The following is a 7,536-nucleotide window of genomic DNA, read 5'->3' as shown; positions in this document are numbered from 1 at the left end:
CTGAAGGATGAAAATATGGTTCCAGTGGTAGCACATCAACTTATCCAGCATACAGCCCTGAGTTCAAATGCCTGTACTGACAAAAGAAAAAGGAAAGAAAAAACAGAGTGGGGAGGGGTTGGGAGTTTGGCCTAATGGTAGAGTACTTGGCTAGCATGTATGAAAACCTGGGTTCGATTCCTTAGTACCACATACATAGAGGAAAAAGCTGTAAGTGGTGCCGTGGCTCAAACTTCTGAAGCTACATTTTGTTGGCCGTACCTATAAACCCTGTACTCTGGAGACAGAAGCACAAGGAAGGAAGACCTCAAGTTGCAGGCCCAGCAGCTAGGCCACATAGGGAAACTGCCTCAAAACAAACCCTCCACCCCCTGCCATGTACCACCAAGGTTTTTAGTTTGTTTTTTCTTTTTTTGGTCAGTCCTGGGGCTTGAACTCGGCCTGGGTGCTGTTCTTGAGCTGTTCAGCTTAAGATTAGCACACTATGGCTTGAGCCACAGTCTACTTCCAGTTTTCTGGTGGTTAATTGGAGATAAGAGTCTCACAGACTTTAGTGCCCCACTGGCTTTGAACCTTGATCCTCAGATCTCATCCTCCTACGTGGGTAGATTACAGACATGAGCCACTGGTGTCCTGCTTTGTTTTGTTTTTTAAAGCCACCACTTCTGTATTTGTCCTATGAGAATGAGGTTTAAAAAAAGGTTTATATTTGGGGGTAAAAGTGAAGCACTTTAGGTTCTAGCTTCAATGTATTTGTACTTTTTTTTGTGTGTGTGGGTCATGGGGCTTGAACTCAGCCTGGGCGCTGTCCCTGAGCTCTTCAGCTCAAGGCTACTGCCTTACCCTTGAGCCACAGTCCCACTTGCCATTTTCTCGAGGTTAATTGCAGATAAGAGTCTCAGATCCGTTTTTTTTTTTTGCCCAGGCTGGCTTTGAACCTTGATCCTCAGATCTCATCCTCCTGAGTATCTAGGATTACAGGTGTGAGCCACCACACCAGCTGTACATTACTTAGCTCTTTTTTTTTTTTTTTTTGGTGGGTCACGAGGCTTGAACTCTGCCTGGGTGCTGTCCCTGAGCTCTTCAGCTCAAGGCTACCACCCTATACCCTTGAGCCAAGCCCCACTTCTCATTTTCTAGAAGTTAATTGGAGATAAGTGTCTCAGGCCCTTTTGTGCCTGGGCTAGCTTTGTACCTTGACCCTCAGATCTCAGCCTCCAGAGTGGCTAGGATTACAGGTGTGAGCCACCTCACCCAGGCAACTTAACTCTTTTATCCTTACATATACATCAAAGTCCTTCCCTTTGAACCTCTTAAGGTTTGAGCTCTTGGGATGTTGCCTTCCACTGCAGAGTTCCCCCTCCTTGAGGCCATTTGGAAATCTGCCTGTCTGACTGTAGGGTAACCTTCACCCTCAGAACTTTGTTCAAAGGGTTGTAGTGAGAGTGGTTTGTATTGCCAGACACTGGCATTTCCAAGTTTGTTGGGACCTTGGAAGCTGTCCAGTCCTGATGACAGCAGCAGCCCTGTTCTTCCAGTGAACCCAGGAGAGGTGGTCATAGTAAGGGATGGCTTTTTTCTGGGCCTTTGATTATGTATTGGTTTCTGAGTTTACACTAAAAATCTTGAAAACTGCTTTTTGCCAATCCTGGGCTTGAGCTCAGGGCCTTACCACTGTCCTTGGGCTTTCTCGAGATTAGAGCTCTACCACTTGAGCCACAGCACCACTTCTGGATTTTTCTACGTGTGTGGTACACAAGGAATTGAACCTGGGTTTTCCTGCATGCTAGGCAAGGACACTACCACTAGGCCAAACTCCTGGCCCTTGAAAACATTTTTGAGGAGCAATTGTGAAGTCACTTGCTTTAAGTTTTTCTAATGCATTTATAGGGAGTTTTTGAAATGTGTTCATTAGGATTTAATGTAAGAGGATGCCTAAGAGATGTTGTTAAATGCTTTATACTCATTAAAGTGTTTAAGAGTGCAAACAAATCCCCGAAGGAAAGAACAATGGCAATTTTAACCAGCTTTTTAGCCTCCGATTCCAGAAAGGACCACCTTCTTTTCTGCTAAGTGCTATTTTCTACTATGGTAAAGATCTCACATCAAAGTTGTCTTTTAAGATTGTTTTATCTTGCTAAGCACCACCGGCCCGTGACTATAATCCTAGCTACTCCAGAGTCAGAGATCTGGGGATTGCAGTGTTAAGTCAGCCAGGACAGAACACCTGTGAGACCCTTATTTTCAAAAAATCAGACATAGAGATGTAGTTCAAGTGAGAGAGTGTTGGCCTTGAGTGAAAAGGTGTAGGTTCAGCACTCAGAATAGAAGCACCTCTTAATTTTGTTGCACAAAAGCTATGATAGAATAGAATAAAAAAACCAGGGGTAGGGCAGTAGCCTTGAGCTGAAGAGCTCAGGACCAGCACCCAGACTGAGTTCAAGCCCCATGACCCACAAAAAAAAGGGGGGAGCCAGGAGTTTAGCCTAGTGCTAGTCCTTGCCTCGCATGTACAAAGACCAGGGTTCAATTCCTCGGTACCACATACATAAAAAAAAAAAGCCAGAAATGGTGATGTGGCTCAAGTGGTAGAGATTGAACCTTGAGAAAGCTCAAGGACAGTGCTCAGGCCCTGAATTCAAGGCCCAAGTCTGGCAACAACAACAACAAAAAGAATAGAATAAAAAAGCTGTAGCAGCTATTTTCCTGTGCCTTTCAGACATTTTTTAACTTTCTGCATGGGGTGGAATATCTTTGTGTGTCCGGGTGACATTGAAGACAGGCTTCCTAAGCCGCACTGGTTATGTAATCAGTTGCTTTTCCCATAATATCTAGCTCATTCAATCTTTGTCTTGATCTCAGATTGACGCACATGCGTGTGTGTGTGTGTGTGTGTGTGTGTCTCCTAAGGCTTGAACTCAGCACACCTGGCCACTGACCTGGAGCATTTCTTTTTCTTTTTCTTTTTTTGCCTCTCCTGGGGCTTGAACTCAGGGCCTGGGCACTGTCCTTGAGCTTTCTCAAGCCTAGTGCTCTACCACTTAAGCTACAGCGCTGCTTCTGGCTTTTTCTGTGTATGTGGTACCAAGGAATTGATCCCAGGGCTTCATGCATGCTAGGTGAGCCCTCTACCAGTAGGCTATACTCTCGGCTCTGTCCTTGAGCTTTTTGTCTGAAGGCTAGCACTCTAACATTAGAGTCACAGCTATTCTTCCAGCTTTTTTTTGGGGGGGGGATTAGTTGGAGGTAAGAATCTTATTTCCTTGCCCCAGCTGGCTTGGCTTCAAACCACAATCTTCACATCTCAGCCTCCTGAGTTGCTAGGATTATAGGTGTGAGCCACTGGTAGTCAGTCAGTGTGTATGAGTGTGTGTGAGTGTGTGTGTATGTGTGTGTGTGTGTGTGTGTGTGTGTGCTACAATATAGAGCGTGGACACTATCCCTTAGATTTTTTTGCCAGTCTTTGGGCTTCAACTCAGGGCCTGAGCACTGTCTTTGGGTTTTCTCAAGGCTGGCACTCTACCACTTGAGCCACAGCACCACTTTTTCTATGCATGTAGTACACCAAGGAATGGAACCTGGATCTTTGTGCATGCTAGGCAAGCACTCACTCTACCACTAGGCCAAACTCCTGGCCCCAATCCCTTAGTTTTTTCATTTAAGCCTGGCGCACTACCACTTTGGCCTTACCTTTCAGATTTTTGATGGCCAATTGGAGGTAAAAGTGTCATGGACTTTTTTTTGCCCAGGCTAGCTTTGAACCATGATCCTCAGATTTCAAATGGTGTGAGCCAACAGTACCTGGTTCTAATACTCTTAAGGGTGGTATTATTGAATGTTTTCTCCTCAGAATCAAGAACTAGACAAAGATATCTGCTTTTGCAGGCAAAAAGAAAGGTATCAGGACTAGAAAGGAATAGAACTAAAAATGTGAAGGCTAAGCTGGGCACTGATGGTTTACCCCACGTAGCACAGGCATGAGCCACCAGTACTCAGCTTCTTTTCCTCAGATTCTTGATCAGTCATTTTACCCAAGGCATACAAAAGTCTGGTTGTACAGATGCTTCTAAATAGGAGCCAACTGCATTGAGGTATTCAAAAGTAGAACATGTGCTTGATACTTACTCATGAGGCCCTGGTTCACTCTCTAGCACTATAAAAGTAAGTAGCCAAGCACAAGTGCTTTACTCTTGTGATTTCAGCACTTAAGAGGCTCAAGTAGGAGGATCCTGAGTTCAAGCCCTGACTGGACCTATCTTAAAAAAATTAAATAAATAAATGGAAATAAATACCAGGAAGCAAGTATGCTATTAATGTTATAGGTCAATAGGGAAAAACATCTGATCTACAATATGGTGATTCAGAATTTAAAGGTATAAAGATGCTTAAATAATTCTCTTATCATTACTATTAATGAGTAGCTACCATTTCAAAAATCAGGTCATGAGTACATATCTTTTTTCAGACAATGTCACCCCTTCCTTTGCTTTCTACCAGTTCCCCCCATCCCTATCCACAAGTTACACAGATCATTTTCTGTATAGTGTATAATGAACAGCATGATTGTATCTGTTTATCTTTCTTCCCTCCCTTTCTATACCTCTCTCTCCCCCTTTTATCCCTTCCAGAAGAAAAACAAAACCAAAACCAAAAACAACCACTACTATCACCAATGACAACGAAATTTTTTTTCATATCCTGCAGTTCATTTCAATAAATAATATTTTAAATGTTCAGAGAAGTTATACCTTTATGTTCCTCCCCTAAGGATATCCTCCTTTAGTCTGACTATGTGTGAATGCATAAAGTCCTGTATAGGCTATTGTGTCCAGTTATATTTTTGATCTAGCCACTAAATATGAAAGAAAATGTATCATTTGTTTCTTTGAGCTGGCTTACCTCACTTGAGTGAACTTTTGAATGTTTCTTCTTCATCATCATCATCATCATCATCATCATCATTATCATCATCATTATTTTGCCAGTCCTAGGGACTGAACTCAGGGCCCAAGCACTGTCCTTGGGCTTTGTCATGGCTAGTGCTCTACCACTTGAGCCACAGCACCACTTCTGGCTTTTTCTATGTACGTAATATCAAGGAATCAAACATGGGTCTTCATGCATGCTAGGCAAGCACTCTTACTACTAGGCCAAATGTACTTTTAATTTAGACTTCTCTCCAAAATAACTTGTTAAATCTGCTGGAATTAAGCCAAGTGTGTACTTCAGCAGCTTGTATACGAAGATTATAGTAGTAAAGATTACCATGGCTCCTGCTCAAGGATGACACATTTGTGAAAGATTCCAAACTTTTTCTTTCTTTTTTGTTTTTTATTTTTTATTTTTTGGTGGTTTATGGGGTTTGAACTCTGGGCCCTGGGCACTGTCCCTCAGCTCTTTAGCTCAAGGCTACCATCCTACCAAATTCCATACTTATAAAAAAGAAAAGATTGAAGGTGAAGATATTACATTCTTTCAATCGCTGGGAAGTTTTATTTTACCTAAAAACATCTCTTTTTGATGATGGTGAATTTGTGGGGGGTTGTTTGTTCTTTTGGGGGCTTCTTTGTGAAGGTTTTTGTTTCTGTTTTATGCCTCCATTAGCTGGGTGCCAATGGCACATACTTGTAATCCTAGCTATTCAGAACGCTGAAATCTGATGGAACAGTTCAAAGGTAGCCCAGGTAGAAAGTTCATGAGACTTTTAATCTCCAGGAAGCTACTGAAAAGCTCAAGTGGAGCTATGGCTCAAGTGGGAGATCACTAGCCTTGAGCAAAAATGTTACCGGGAAGATTGTTTTTATTTTTATTTATTTATTTATTTGCCAGTCCTGGGCTTTAAGCTCAGGGCCTGAGCACTGTCCTTGGATTTTCTCAAGGCTAGAACTCTACCACTTGAGCCTCAGGACCACTTCCAGCTTTTTCCTATGTATGTGGTACCAAGGAATTGAACCCAGGTCTTGGTGCATGCTAGGCAAGCACTCTACCACTAGGCCAAATTCCTAGCCCCAGATTAAAGGAGATTTAAGATATACTAATACAGAATATGAGTCATGTTTATGTCCTTTTGAAACAAACCCAATTATAAGAAAGTATTTATACAATAGATACATTTTAATGGTAGCAAAATATTTGAAAGTACTAAGACATCAGTTTTTATATGTGATAATGTTATGTTAATTATTTTAGAGAGTTAGAGACAAATACTTCAATATAAGTGAAATGATACAGTGTCTTAGATTTTTTGTTTCCATTCCTAGGGCTTGACCTCAGTGCCTAAGCACTGTCCTTTTGCTTTCCTCAAGGCTAGCGGCTCTACCACTGAAGCCACAGCACCACTTCTGGCTTTTTTATGTATGTGGTACTGAGGAGTTGAACCCAGGTCTTCATGCATGCTAGGCAAACACTCTACCACTCGGCCAAACTCCCAGCCCCAGATTGTTGTTTTTAATGTACTATGTTATTTCTCTTCTCTTTTGTTGCCCTTTGGTTAATCTCATATTGTTACTGTATCTGACTTTGTTACCTGGTATATCATATATACATTTATTTGATTATTTGAAATACGATAGGGAAAGGGGGAAAACGATGATTGGGAGGAGTTGGGGGAGGGCAATGGGAACAAAAACATGAGAAGGGACATCAATGTGTGAGAAGTAATGCACCTACTATCTGGCAAAATAACTGTAACCCCTCTATATATTACCCTGAAAATAAAAAATAAAATTAAAAAATGTTATGGGACAGGGGCTGGGATTTTGGCCTAGTGGTAGAGTGCTTGTCTTGCATGCACGAAGACCCGGATTCAATTCCACAATACCACATACACAGAAAAAAAGCCAGAAGTGGTGCTGAGGCTCAAATGGTAGAGCTCTAGCCTTGAGAAAGTCCAAGGACAGTGCTCAGGCCCTGAGCTCAAGCCCAGGACTGCCCCCCCCCTCAATGTTATGGGATAGTGCCCATGTCAAATTCAAGTCTGAGGACACACACACACATACACAAGGAGAAAGAGAAAGAGAAAGAGAGAGAGAGGAGAGAGAGGGGGGAAGGGAAGGAGGGAGAGGGAGAGAGAGAGGAGGGGGGGGAGGTAGGGAGGGAGAGGGAGAGAGGGAGAGGGAAGGAGGCTGAGATCTGGGCCTCTTGGATTCCAGATGTGAGCCACTGGTGCCCAGACTGACCAGAATGCTTAGGAGCACCCCATGAATGAACCACACTGTTTCTTCCTAAGCAGAGAATTGCGCATATCTTTAGAAAGCTAAAGAAATAGTGCGGTGTTCAGGTGGAAGTATCTATACAGCCCATTACTCAGAAAGCAAGAGGATTATTTGAGACCAGTGTAGGAGACATAAAGAGACAATGTGTCAAAACAACAAAAACAAATGACTGAGCATGAATAGAGTAGAATGCTGCAATCATAAAACAATACTTTGTTGCAGAAAGGTGATATAAACTAACATAAGGACTCATTTTCTTTCCCTGAAGGAGATTTGTATTTCTTTGTGTTTTTTATTTTTGAGTTCAGTTGGAAGGAATAGA

This window comes from Megascapheus bottae, chromosome 14 (assembly GCF_031878675.1).
Source record: "Megascapheus bottae isolate mThoBot1 chromosome 14, mThoBot2.hap1, whole genome shotgun sequence".
Lineage (NCBI taxonomy): Eukaryota > Metazoa > Chordata > Mammalia > Rodentia > Geomyidae > Megascapheus > Megascapheus bottae.
Note: the sequence above shows the minus strand (reverse complement) of the source record.